The sequence below is a fragment of the Equus quagga genome, chromosome 3 (genome assembly GCF_021613505.1).
Source record: "Equus quagga isolate Etosha38 chromosome 3, UCLA_HA_Equagga_1.0, whole genome shotgun sequence".
NCBI lineage: Eukaryota > Metazoa > Chordata > Mammalia > Perissodactyla > Equidae > Equus > Equus quagga.
Genome location: NC_060269.1, coordinates 144,041,979 through 144,056,803, shown reverse-complemented (window position 1 = coordinate 144,056,803; position 14,825 = coordinate 144,041,979). Strand labels below are relative to the sequence as shown.

At 41.0% G+C, this 14,825-nt stretch overlaps 1 long non-coding RNA gene across 1 annotated transcript in view; it reads right to left on the bottom strand.

Annotated features, from left to right (window-relative positions):
* Positions 1-14,825, bottom strand: part of LOC124237512 (uncharacterized) — a 71,866-nt gene that overhangs the window by 51,647 nt on the left and 5,394 nt on the right. The window contains exon 2 of the long non-coding RNA XR_006888025.1: positions 13,850-13,973. This is a non-coding gene — a long non-coding RNA (uncharacterized LOC124237512). The remainder of the gene's footprint in view (positions 1-13,849; positions 13,974-14,825) is intronic.

Sequence of the window (14,825 nt, the reverse complement as noted above, 5' to 3'; positions counted from 1 at the left end):
TGAGACCAAGGTGTCAGCAGGACCACGCTCCCTCTTAAGGTTCTAGAGGAGAATCTGTTCCTTGCCTCTTCAAACTTTTGGTGGCTCCAGGTATCCCTTGGCTCATAGCCACATCACTCCAATCTCTGCCTCCATCATCACATGGCCTCCTCTTGTTCTCTATATATCTCTTCTCTGTGTATCTTTTATAAGAACCCTTGTTATTGGAGTTAAGGCCCACATGGATAATCCAGTTTGATCTCCTTATCTCAAGATCCTTGACTTAAGATCCTTACATTTGCAAAGAGCCTATTTCCAAAAAAAAGTCACATTCTGAGGTTCTGGCTGGACACGAATTTTGGGGGGATGCTATTTAAGCCAGTACAGAAGGAGAATATCAGACATCTATTCAGGACACTGCCTCCACTACCTTCCCCAGGCCCAAGTGGACACTGACACCAATAAAGGCTTAAATCCAAAAGAGTTTAGAAAATTGTGTCAAAGCTGGAGAAAGTTGGAGATCAGAATCTGGGGCGCTGAATGGAGGGGGAGGAGAAAGAGTCAGGAGTTGAACCCTTGGCCTGGTTAAGCCACTCCACTCTTTGAAACCATGGAGGTAATGAGCTTTCACTGCTTAAGCCTCAGTCCCCTGGGATTCCTTCTCATCTTGGGCAAAATTCTGCAGCAATGGTCATCCACTCAATGTCATAGGTTTGTCTCCTTTTCCCACTTAAAGGAAAGAGCTGGGCTCCAGCTGGCTGTCTTCCAATATCCCCAGGAAGAGCAGACATGAGCTCTTACCTTATGACTGGGGAGCTTGTAACTATTTGGTGCTAGAGATTGGGATAGGAAACTAGTGTCCTCAAAAACTTGGCCTGCATATGTCTTGTTTGGCCAGACTCTCCAGTTCTCCAGAGTAGCCTTGACTCTCCACTGTCCTGTGAACAGCCAGCTCACTTACTTATCTTCATTTTCCTAGTCCCCAAAAGCATTAGAGTTTGAGCTCTCCAGGTTATGTGAAACTGAATGTACCTCACCACCAAGAGAATTATTTTCTTTCTGAAAATTCTTGCCTGGTCCACATTAAATATTCGTAATCCTCCTCCTAACATAACTGAACTCATTCTTAAGCACTAATAAACTTAGCTTTGTTATGCATTTTCCAGTCCCTATCCTCCGTTCCAACTCCACCCTCTCCTTCCTGCCCTGAGTCACCTTAAAATGACTCCAACATTGAAGGGCTCCATGCCCCAAGAGTTTCTCTCTAATTGTTACGTTTCTCCACTCACCACAGGAGGAAAGATCTAAGAAGAGTTTCTGTTACCCTAGATCCCAGTGATTTTTGCAACCTGTTGGTACGCACCTATAGCATAGCAAGATGGCTACTGTAGAGGAAAAGGGACTGTTCCTAAGACCAGACAGATTGGGCTCTGCATTTGGCTTGTTGAGAAAGCTTGCATAGAGAAACCCCAAGTCTTAGCTCCTCCATGCCTTCATATCTAAACGGAGATAAAAGTACTCTACTTGTAAAATTTAGATAAGATAATGGAAGTGAAATCACCTGTTACGCTGTAAAAACTATACAATACACAAGATTACTGCTATTTTTCAATCTGGGCACTTCCGATTTCCTCTTACATGAAGTGATTCTTCTCTCCACATTCAGAAGTTCCAACCAACCCTTGGTTTCTTCAGTCTGCAAAAGCTGTTGATGAGCCCATTGGAATGCAGATGTGGATATCTGAGACATGACTTCAAAGGGGAGACACTAGCACCATGGTCATTGTGGTCCTGGTGTGATTTCAGGAGAAGTGCTTCCTTCCTGCCCATCGCCCCCAGCAACTGCTTTCAGGTTCCCTCCGCAGAAGGATTATAACTTGATCCCCAATTTGGCTGTTTCTGCCAATGATAATCATCTCCATCATCTGTAACTTTTGAAACCTGCTGAATCTCCACCAACACCCACCCTTGGAATAGGAAAAAGCATTAGGCACATCGCCAATAGATATGACCAAGTAAATAAGAAGGATGAAATATGGGAATCCATATGTATGAATCCTGTCACAAATTTTTTCCCTCTATTTTACAACACCATGGAGAGATACAGATTAAAAATAATAATAAAAATTTATTAATGCCTCCAGTGTGCCAAGATTCCCCTTAACCCCTGTGTATCAGTGTTCTCCAGAGAATCAGAGCCAAAGGAGATACATACGTGTGTGTGTATTTATATATATGTAGATATATATGAAAGTATATATTTTTTTCTCTATATATAGATATACACACACATATATATGTATAATTTTTTTTTTAAGGAATTGGCTCACGTGATTGGGGACTGCCAAATCCAACATCTGTAGGGCAGGTTGGCAACATGGAAATTCTGTCGGAATTTCTACGTTACAATCTGGAGCAAAATTTCTTTTTCTCTAGAAAACCTTAGTTTTTCCTCTGAAGGCCGTCAACTGATTGGATGAGGGCCACCCATATTATCAAAGCTAGTCTCCCTTACTTAAAAGTCAACTGAGTAGATGTTAATCTTATCTACAAAATCCCTTTCCAGCAGCATCTAGACTGGTATTTGAACAAACAACTGGCACCACAGCCTCACCAAGTTGAGACACAAGATTAACCATCATCCCCTGTGAGAAAGGCTGTAGAGGCCCATCAGCGTGGGGAAACTGAAGTTCCCGGACATTAGATAATTTATCCATGGCCATACCACTAATGAAGAGGGAGGCAGAAGTTGACCCTACATGAAGGCCGCCCAAAGCCCTTGCTCTCTCCATTTCAGCACATTACACTCTGGAGAGACAACTGAATTTGTAAAATAGGCAAACTACAACAATGATCCTAGGAAAAAGACTGTCAGTAAAAAAAAAAAAAAATATGGCTATCTAAATAGTAAGAATTCATTTATTTCGTAAATGGCATAATGTTGGCAGAAAAAAGAGTTTGACCAACTTTACTGTAATGCGTATGTTCTTTAGGGTCTTGCTTCCCAATTTAATCTCCAGACCAGCAGCATTGACACCACCTTCAGAGCTTGCTGGAAATGCAGAATCTCAGGCTCCATACAAGACTTACTTAATCTGAAGTGTCATTTTATCAAGAGCTTCAGGTATATTTGTTTTCTATTTCTACATAACAAATTACCACAAACTTAGTGACTGAAAACAACACTCATTTATTAGCTCACAGTTCTGTAGGTCAGAAGTTAGGGAGGGGTGAGCTGGAGGAAAATTTCATACTCAGATTACTATGAGCCCAAAATCAAGGTATTGGCCAGGCCACTCTTATCTGAGGGTCCTGAGGAAGAATTTGCTTCAAGCTCATTCAGATTTCAGCAGAATTCGTTTCCTTGTGGTTGTCTGACTGAGATCCTTGCTTCTTTGCTAGCTGTGAGCTGGGGTCCTCTCTGTCTCTAGAGGCCACCAGCATTCACAGTGCTTCTCACATGGCCTCTTCCAAATTCAGAGCAGCAACAATATGTTGAATCCTTCACTTCCTTGGAACCTAACATCCAGTGTTGCTACCAAACAGCCAGAGGAAGCTCTGCTTTAAAGGGCCCATGTGATCAGACAAGGCCCATCCAGATAATCTCCCTCTCTTAAAGTCAACGGCGCCATATTATGAAACACAATCATCAAAGTGATCTCTCACCACGTTCACAGGTTCCAGGGATTAAGGTGTATGACATGTTTTTTTTCCAACATCACCAAGCTATTCTCCAATTCTCAGCAAACACTGACCAGGTGTCCCACAAATTTAACTCAATTCTGACACTGTCTACCTGGAGATCGCGTCAGATCCCACAGGTTAAAAGCTCAGCCTTACGAAACTGCACCTCCACCCTTTAGATCCCAATCACAAGTCCACTTTGTCACCTGTGCTTCTGACCAACTGGCTATAGATCGGAGATCCCTAAGACCTCCTCCTCCTTGGATTCAATTAATTTGCTAGAGCAGCTCATAGAACTCAGAGAAATATTTTATTCACTAGATTACTGACTTATTAGGAAAGGTTATAACTCAAGAACAGCCAGATGAAAGAGATGCATAGGGCAAGTTATGCAGAACGGGGCACAGAGCTTCCATGCCCTTTCCAGGTGTGCTACCCACTGTGTTCATCAACCAGGAAGCTCTCCAAACCTCATTCTTTCGAGTTTTATGGAGGCTTCATTATATAGGAATGATTGATTAAGTCATTGGCCATTGGAGATTGATGCAACCTTCAGTCCCTCTCCTCTCCTGGGAGGTCAGGGGGTGGGACTGAGAGTTCCAACCCTCCAGTCACATGATTGGTTCCCCTAACAACCAGTCCCATCATTAGGTGCTTTCCAAAAGTCACCTCATTAACATAAACTCAGATGTATTTGAAAGGGGTTTGTTACGAATATCAAGACACTTTTATCATTCCTGTCACTTAGGAAATTCCAAAGGTTTTAGAAGCTCTGTGCCAGTAACCGGGATGAAGACCAAATATTTATGTCTTATTGTAACTTACAATTATCACAGAGTGGGACATCTTTGGGAGGCTGGGAGGTCATCTTTGAATTCTGCCTACCACACCAGTTATTTCTATGCACAACATTACAGCTTGAGAAGCTCTCTTTTAGACTGTTTAAAGTTGTGATTCACACTGTCAGTTCTTAAAATGTATGGCACAAGAGACCATCACAATTTGGTTAACAAATACAGCTTATTCTAGATTGCACTTGCATTATTTCATTTAATTCTTCAAACAGCTTGTGTCTGGTAACGGATACTTCCCTTCTGAGGATCAAGAAGCTGAGACTCAGAGAGCCTCAGGGTTCTGCCAGGTTACACAACGAGAGCACAGACCCTCTGGTATTTGAACCTCAACTTCTGCTTAAAGGTCAAACATGCTTCCTCCCTCTCTCCTTCCTCCAAATCATACTCCTATACATTTAGAGAGGCTGGGTGTTTTATTATTAGAAAAGCAACTCTGTTATTAACCTCATTTTTGCTGAAGCACAAACGACTGATAGAAGGACTAATCAGTTCAGTATTTAGTCAGTGACTTGCTAGTGTGTGACAGGCTTGTCCATTGGTGAACAAGACAGACTATAATCCCTGTCTTCACTGGAGTGGGATATTAACAATTAACAGACAGGGCATTCCAGGAGCTAACAGCTCAGAGTGATAGTGAGGGGTTCTAACCTGGTCTAGGAGGCTCAGAAAATCCTTCCAGAGTGACTTGCAACTTGTGGGAGTCAATTCAAATAGAAAGCACTCAAATAGCATTTTTAAGGAGCTATTTTTGGATCAGGGGCCTTTCCTCTGAAATCATTCAAACCGCACCCTGGGGTTATGTAGGCACACCGCTGAATCTGCGTGTAAGGTAAAGAACACTTACCTTGAAAGAAAGTTCAGGATCTAGAGAACACGGGTTCTCAACCTGGCATCAGCAGCTGTCATTGGGAATATCATGTACTAGCTCTGAGCCTCAGTTTTTGAAAAACCTTGGCTGGTAAAATAACTCTATGATCCTTCTGCTTGAGGATGGCTCTAGAGGCAGGAGTGAGGTGTAAAGAGGAGCTTACAAAAGGAGGTGTGAAATACCTGGAAACTATTTCTTGGAAATCATCCCAGCCCTGGTGGCCCCAGGCTCTGTTCTCAGTCCACAGGGCTGGGTGAAGAGCTGGATCTAAGTCAGTGAGCAAAAGCCAGGAAAGCTGGTAGCATCAGAGTGGGCCAAGAACAGGTGGCCTGGAGGAACTCTGTTGTTGACAACTTTCTACGAGGTCCCAACTCAGGCCTGGAGGGCAGCTGAGCTCAGTAATGGTGTGGATCTCTTCCAACTATAGGACTTGAGTCCTGCTGAAAACACTGAACCAGATCCCTCAGCACCCACCATCAGCCACTTTCTCCTTTGACATTTTAATAGCTCAAATGGAAAACTCTTGGGGACACAGTTTCTAAAGCATAGGGAGTCATGTCATCAAGTTAAATGATGCCACCTGCACACTTTGTTTCTTCTGCAAGGCTTTTGAGGTCTGTTTTTTTAAGAAGAGTCTGAACAGCTGGCCACCAGATGCCAGTCTCCATCTCTTGAGTTGTGTTGGCAGCTTATATTTGGGATAATTTAATGACCAATCCTCACTTAAGTTGGTATATAGTTACTTCCAAGCTGGACTTGTATTATTACATGGCATTTAAATCCAGGACTATGGAAAGCTTAATGAAAAGCAGGTAAAGGTGGGTCAGGAAAATAGTCCCAAGGATAGAATGGCTGGAGCAGACAAAAGAAATATTACTTTAGAACCTTGTGCCTAGATAAGTAAATACATGAAAATAAATATATAAAAATGAGGCCAGCTTATGTGTAACAATTCAAAACAAGTACCAAATCACAGTACAGTTCAAGACTTTCTAACATTTATCAGACATTTATCTATGGTGCAATGAACTGAAGACAACACAAGCCATGTTTGAACATTAATAGTCAAAATTTTTTGCCTTACTACTGTAGCATTCAGTTTTCTGAAGAGGATACGCAAGCTGAAGGCAAGAGTCAGAATTCTCAAGATAATTTCAGAAATTAACTTCAATATTTTTTTCTTTTTTAAATCAAATTTAGGTAAAATTCACATGCAATAAAATGCAACCATGTTATGTGTATAATTCAATGAGTTGTGACAACAGTCTGCCATTGTAACCACCACCACGGTCAAGATATAGAATGTTGCATTACTTCCCCAAATTTCCCTGGATCCCTTACCTGCAGCCCCTTTGCTTTCAGGTCCACTCCCACCCAGGTCCATGCAAACACTGATCTGCTTTGTCACTGTAGATTGGTTTTCCTGTTCTAGAATTTCTCATAAATGGAATCACAGAGTGTACTCTTTCTCGTATCTGGTTTCTTTGGCTCAGCATAGTGTTTTTGAGATTTATCCATGTTGTTTCATACATCAGCCCTTCATTCTTTTTGGATTGTTTCCGGTTCTACTGCTAAATAGTGTTCTATGGTATGGATAGACTTCAAATTGTTTACCCACTCACTTACAGATGGATATTTTGTTTCTAGTTTTTGGCTATCATGAACTAGGGTGCTATGAATGTTTTTGTATTAACTTCTTGTAGATATATTCTTTCATTTATCTAGAGTAAATAACCTAGAAATGGAATTGCTGGGTTTCATGCTAAGGGTATAGCTAACTTTATACGAAGATTCCACCCACTTCTCTGAAGTGTCTGTATGTTTTAATCTCCCACCAGCACTGTACAAGAGTTCTAGCTGCTCCACATACTTGTCAACTCCTGGCACTGGCAGTCTTTGACATTTTAGCCATAATAGGGATGTGTAGTGTTACCTCATTATGTTTTTAATTTTCATTTCCCTGGTGACATGAGCATTTAAGACACTTTTTAAGGTCATAAAAGAGGAGATCTGGACTCATGTACAGAGAGAGAAGGCTAATGGGTAGTTACCATATATTTCAGTGTACCTAGGAGAGTCGTGGTTTACACCTAGTGTCCTAGTATAATTATCAATAGTGTCCCTGTACTAGTCAGTTGAGGCTGCCATAATGAAATACTATGGACTGTCTGTCTTTAACTACAGGAACTTATTTCTAACAGTTCTGGAAACTAAGAAGTCCAAGATCAAGATGATGGCCAACTCAGTTCCCCAAGGAAGCCTCTCTTCCTGGCTGGCACATGGCTGCCTTCTCTCTGTGTTCTCACACGGTGGAAAGAGAGGGAGAAGAAGCAAGCTCTCTGGTGTCTCCTCTTATAAGGGCACTAATCCCACCAAGAGGGTCCTACCCTCCTGACCTCATCTAAACCTAATTACATCCTAAAGGCCCAGTCTCCAAATACCATCACAACTGGGTCAGAGTTTCAACACATGAATTCGAGAGAAGCAGATACTCCACAGCAGCCCTGTAACGTGGGTTAAGTTTTGCTGTTGAGTATGTCATGTAGTCTTTTCCATCATTTCCTCACAAAACCTTCAGTAAATCTACATTTCTCACCCATACATTTGAAGTTATATTTGTGATTGTAAGTCAGGTACCAAGAGAAGAAGTTACCCAATCAGACCCCATCACATTCATGCTAAAATTACTTTAAACTTTGATAATGTTAAAAAGTATAAGTACTATATTCTTCATATTATTGAACTATTTATTAGCTTTCTTCCAGTCTGGTATTTTGGTTTGAAAAATGAAGCTTATCCCATAAAGCACACTGCAAAATTTAAAGAACCACTATCATCAATGAAAATATATTTTTTCAAGTTCTAGCCAATTCTAAAATAAATTTGAAGATTTGTCCTCTAACATTTTATTTTGACCTTTGGTGAATTTAAAGAATCACCCTCCACAATCAGGTACAAGTTTACCCACAAAGGCAAACCAAAAGTTGAGCCCAGGATTCTGTCCATCCCGGAAACCAAATCCAAGCAAAAATGTTTCCCTGACTTTCTCGCCATTTTCCTCTTTTATTCTGGCAATAAACTACCATCATGTAATAATTTCAATTTCACATAGTCTATGTCTTTCCTGTTAGAATTCACAATATGACAACATCCTGTCCCAAGGATTATACCTGGTAGCACTTCATGACTGTTTAAAAATGTATGAAAGCATGCACGAATACCTTATATTTCCTTCATAATTCTGAACACATTTTCACAACATAAGCTTTCAAATGGTTTTACCCTTATGTGGTTTCATTTAACAATTTTTTAGTATGTACATAAACACAAGATATTATGTGAGACACCATGGATAATAGAAAGTCACAAAGAAGCTTAGGACATAATCTCAGTCTTTGAGAAACTTAATCTTTAGTATGAAAAAAAGGCACTCACATAAAGAACTATGACATAAAGCAGAAAGTGATAAGTACTCTGTGAGGGAGATAAATGACCACAGCTTGAAAGCATTGAGTGTCTTGTAGGCAGGGCTTTGCTGTGCCAAGAGAACTATGCACATAAGAATAAGAAGCCAAGTGGGGAATAAAGTAATGCTTAATAGCTTTGAAAGTGCCCATTCATACCACGCCCTGGCCAGGGAGAAGAAAAACTGATCTTTTCTGATGTTTAGTGCTGAGGCACAAGGTTTCTAGATTTGAATTCAAAGTGAGCTTTGCTACTCCCCATCTCCCACTCCCAAATCCAAAAACCACTTACTTAATCAACTCTATGAACCAACAATCTAAAATAGAGTGAAAGAGTGATGGATCCACCTGCCTCTTGAGGAGATGGCTTGCCTGTTGCTATACAGAAACAGGAAATTGAAAATCACACATCTCACCTGGCACAGGAAGTGAAAGGATAGACAAGAGAATTGTCCTTGCCAAGCCCTGATGAGACAAGTTATTCCATGGTCTACCACAGAATCAGAAAAGAGCTCAGCTGGAAAAGCCCCAGGCTTTCAATGCTATGTCTCCACCCAGTAGTGAACTGTGGCCAGTAAATTTGTCTTGAACCAAGTAAATTATAACTCCTTCTGCATTACAGAGGAACTAGACAAGGAAAGAAAGATTACAGAAAGAAAAGGCAGAAGTACTATCTCTTTCTCTTCAGTGAGCTGAAGATGAGATGTGAGCAGAGGGAAAGAAATACTCTCCTTTTCCCCACAAGTGTCATTACCTTAGAACAGCCTCTTCCTGAATGTGCTTTGCACAATATTTGTACTATAATGTGTGCCTCAAAATAAGCATTCTTTAAATCAAGCATTTCTTTGGAAAACATTGAATATTTTAACCCCTCGTGGAAGATTGATTGCACCCATGGTACAGATTTTTTGCACCTTCTTGTATCCATGTCTTTTGGTAAACTCTCAACACTGACCCTGGGCTCAAGCACGCAGCTTGCTTTAGCCAATGGGTCAATAGCAAATGATGCAAGCAAAAACTTGAAAAGTATTTGCATATTTCCCCTTCTTCTCTTGGACTCTTACAATTGCCTGAGGACGTATCCAGACTATCCTTCTGGAGAATGAGACACATGGAGCAGAGTCAGTTGTCACAGTCAAGGACATCCCAGATCAGTCAACAGCCAGCGGACTACAAGACATATGAGTAAGTATCTGCCAAGACCAGGAGAACTGCCTAGTCAAGTACAACCAAGATCAGTGGAACTGCCCAGTCAATCCACAGATTCATGAGGAATAATAAATGGTTGCTGTTTCAAGCCACTGAGCTTTGTGGGGGTTTTTAACATAGAAATAGCCAAATGATATACCTTTCTTGGAGACTGCTATGGACTGAATTGTGTCACCCCAGAATTCGTATGTTAAAGCCCTAACCCCTAACGTGATGTTATTTGGAGTTGGGGTCTTTGGGAGATAATTAGGTCATGTGAGTGAGAGCCTCAAGATGGATTAGTGCACTATAAGAAGAGGAAAAGAGACCACAACTTTCTCACTGCTTGCCATGTGAGGACACAGTGAGCAAGCAGCCATCTAAAAGTCAGGAAAAGAGCCCTTACCAGAACTTGATCACACTGGCACCCTGATCTCAGACTTCCAGCCTCCAGAACTGTGAGAAAATAAATGTCTACTGTTTCACCACTTAATGGCATTTTGTTATGGCAGCCCAAGCAGACTAAGACAGAGATTCCAATAAATAATTAGTATCATCCAAACTTACTTTACCATTATATCCTTTCCCACAGAACATTTCAGAATGTGATTCCATAGACAACAGTCCAGGGAGACACTGGGATACATAAATTGTAATAATATAAGTGCCCCAGGATGCTGTATTTTAGAGATATAACAAAGACAGGACAATCAGGATTTGACGATGGAATGTTCGGGGGAAGTAGAAGCGAGAGTAAAAGCAATGACATATGTTTAAAATCCTAAGAACCTGAGACGATTGTGGTATTAATGACAAAATTAGGCAACTTAGGAAGAGTGGATTTGAGAGAAAATAGTTTTTCTTGAGAGATATTTATTCTGAAGGGAATATACTATCTCCAGGAAGTAAGATCCAGCAGGCATTAGAAAAACAAGAATAATGCCATGGGAGACATGGGATTGGTCCTGTAGATTGTAAATGCTGAATGACCAACACACGAAAGAAGATCCTTCAGAAGGAAGGGAGTCAAGGGCCGAGTGACACATCTCTAAATGTTGTGATATAGATGGGCCATAAATACAGACAGAGGCCAAGAGTGGGAAAAGGCTTTCTCAAGGCCAATAGCAGAGCTGAGACTGTAACTCAGATCATTGATTTCTTGGTAACTTTATGACAGTGCTCAGGAGTCATTTAGCCACTAACTGGATACAGGTATTGGTTCACTGGAAGGCAACTAACCAAGGTGGTAAACTAATTGAAATCGTGTTGCATGAAGAGCAGTGGAAAGAGCCACAATTGTTGAACTTTGAAAAAAGGAAGATGAAGTTGAGGGGAGGGGGAAGGCTCAGGGTTGTCCTTGGATATTGTAAAGGCTTTTATGTGCGGAAGAGGAAGCAGGAATATTCAGTTACTTAGAGAATTCTTCTCTGCATTGTGAAGCTGTGGTTCCTGTCCCAGGGAGCCATCAAGCAGAAGGGCAGTAGCCTTCCGCCAAGACTATGCAGATGGATCATGAATAGAATGAGAGAGTGAATTAGAACTCTCTTAAGGCTCTTTCCAAATCTATGATCCTGCAATCTACGGATAAATTGTTTTCTTTCTGGTTTTGACCATTTGCAATAAGTTGATCTGCTACCCCGTATCACCAAGAAAGTAAAAAGGGGCCTTCAGATTTGCACACTCTGACTAAAATCCATGGAAGGTGAGCCGGAGACTGCAAACTCAAAGAAACGGCTTCTGCCCCTTCTGTGTCTCTGATATCCAACTGTGATGAGCACACAGTAGGCATCTGTATTCCATCTGACAATTTGGAGGAGTCAGCGCCTTCGGAGCAGCTTCACCTTGAAGCTGGGCTTAGGTTCTTTCCTGCCAGTCTCAATAAAGAACATTTACTTTGATTCCAATCTCCAAACCTTAATAATATCTTCCAAAAGGAAGATGAAGTTTCCCATCACGTTCATTTCCACTTTGGCCTCTTCCTCGATGTCTCCACATGTTTGATAGAACTCAGCAAAGGCTTCATTATAAAATCCAGATGAAGCCACCTCAGTTTCAGGATATAATTTGAAACTTGGCTGCTTCATGCACACAAAGGAGAAGAAATAAAGTCAACTATAAGAACACAAAGCTTAATATGTGAAAAATGTTCAAACTGTATAATTACATTCAGATAAGAAAGTGCTTGTCTTCCAAGAATAACAACCTGCTGCCTCTAAGATTTTAGAGTGTCTTTCAGAAGTAATCTGTACTCTTCTCAAATGCAATGGATGCTAAGGAAAATATATGATGTAAGCATATTCTCTTCATTTGGCATGGAGATTGAGTTTTAACCAGCATTGAAGAGTACAGGTACTGGAACCAGACTAGCTTTGCTGTTTACTGGCTGTGTGATCTTAAGCTAGTCATTTAACCTCTCTGTGCTTTAGGTTCCCCATCTAGAAAATGAGGATAATGTTAGTACCTATTTCACAGGATTGTTGAAAAGACAAAATGAGTTAGTATATTTACAGAGCACATAAAACAGCGTCTCGTACATAGTTAATGCTCAACAAATGTTTGTAAGTTCTGTTGCTATTGCTTTAAAATGGAAGAACAAAAAAGGGTCTGATTCTTTTAAAAGTTTGTGGAATGAAGGAAGCCACAGTTCTAGTGGGAAGTACTCAAAATACCTGAGATAGAAACAAAATATATGAACTGTACCTCTGTTTTGAGCAGTTCAGAGCCAGTAAGAAAAACACATGGCCTGAGTGGAGAGGAACTTTCAGCCCTTGACTAGCATTTATGAGATATTTTCCCCATTTCTACTGAGGAACAGCCCAGAACAGTCAATGTCAGGACCATGGCCTTGTTCTGTACACAAAGTAACACAGATGTTTGGGTAACGGAGTTTATACTAGTTAAATGCTAAGGAGAGTACTTAACTTGCAACTTGGAGTTTATAACTTCTTTTATCCCCCACTTTGAAGATTGCTTGTGAAATCTGACAGTAACCCACTGGACAATTTTCTTAATAAATGCATATATTTTTCAAGACAGGGAATAAATTTTGTTTTCAACATTTCTTTCTGTAACTAATCTTCCCCTGGTTTCCAATTTACTTAGCCCATTTGCACACAATTTATAAACTTTAAATTTATAGAAGTATTTACAACTGGCATTTAGCTGGCTAAGTTTTGCAAGAGGAAGAAAGTGGGAAATTATGATTAATATAAAAATAACTATCATTTGTCGACCACTTATTTTTCTGTCAGGCTCTGTTCTGTATTTTTTTTACATATATTATCTCATGCAATCTTGCAAGAATCTTTCAAGGTAGCTATCTGTATTAGAGTAATTAACTCTAGCTGACACTGATGAATAAACCCCAAAACTCAGTGGGGGAACACCCTATAGGTTCGTGTATTATTCAGCAATGTCTGATGCAGGTCATATGGCTCTCCTGGGCAGCAGTCCTCTAAGGGGTGCCTCCAGGTTTGGGGTTCCTTCTATTATGGGGCTCCAGCACCTCTGAGTCTTTTGCTTCCTGCTGCATGGATGAGGGAGAGAGAGAACATGGAGTAGGTCCGCCAGTCCCTAACTGCTTCAGCCCAAAATTAACCCTATCTTATTCCTGCTCACATCCCCTTGGCCAGAAGTCAGTCACACGGTCAACTGAACTGCAAAAGAGGCTGGGAAATAGTGAGGAATATATAAACATCATATTCAGTACATATTTAGATGTTAGTAAACACAGAAAGTATCTGCCATAGTTTACTCTCCTGATCACCAAATACCTATTTCCTTCCTTCTTTCCAAATGCAGAGCACACTTACCCCTCCCCAAAGGAAACAACCTCAAATTCCATCTGGTCGCTGCAACCAGCTCAAAGTCCAGGACTTCTGGGTTATGTGAAGTTCTTGTCTGGATATGCCATCTCTTGATCCAGCGACCTGTGAACTAAAAGGAAAACAATCTGTGAACCAAAAGGACAAGTTCTCTCTCTCTCTTTCTCTCTCTCTCTCTCTATCACACACACAACATAAATAATGTAACAGCAATAGGGTAACTATCATAAAAATTCCTGTCCAGAAAAGGAAAGAACGGGAGACACAGAGCAGCCATGGATACCACGTCTGGGCAGGCATCTGTAGTAAAGGCCCTCTGCCTTGTGGGTGGAGGAGGTCCTGGGAATGGCCCTGGCTCTCTCTCTGGGCAACTCCCTCGTCCATTTTTCTCTACGACCAACAATTCTTCCTTCTGAGAGGCTCCCTTGTGCACTTCTGAGGTGTGTGCTGAAGAGCGAGCCCTCCACGTAGCCAACAGTTCACCTCCTGCTAGAGGAAGAAATTGTTTTCAGTCTTAAAAGACATTTTTAGTACAGACTTACGGTTATTTTAGCAGTCTGACTCCCTCAAAAAATTGGTAGGCTCCTGCAAGCCATCAATTTTATGTACTGTCTCTCTATTCCCTTTTATTTGGTTGTAATTTAGCCATTTCTTTCCTGGGCTCATCTCATTCTCGAAACACCTTGCCAAACCCAGTCAACAGTGGCCAACACACACAACTAATGTTTTTCCCCATCTTCTTCTCTTAGAGCTAAAAGGTTACTTGGCACATATGACCTTCCAAGTTGTCATAGGTGTCAGTTTCACCAAAGGTTTTGCCACTGCAAAACCAGACTCTTCACCTTTCTAGCCTCTGGTCTCAGTTTCCCTGCCACTCACCTCCTGACTGTGTAGGCCAATGTCACCAAGGTTAGATTTTTGTCAGAGCAGCATCCCCATTACCAATTTTGATATTAGGAGAAAT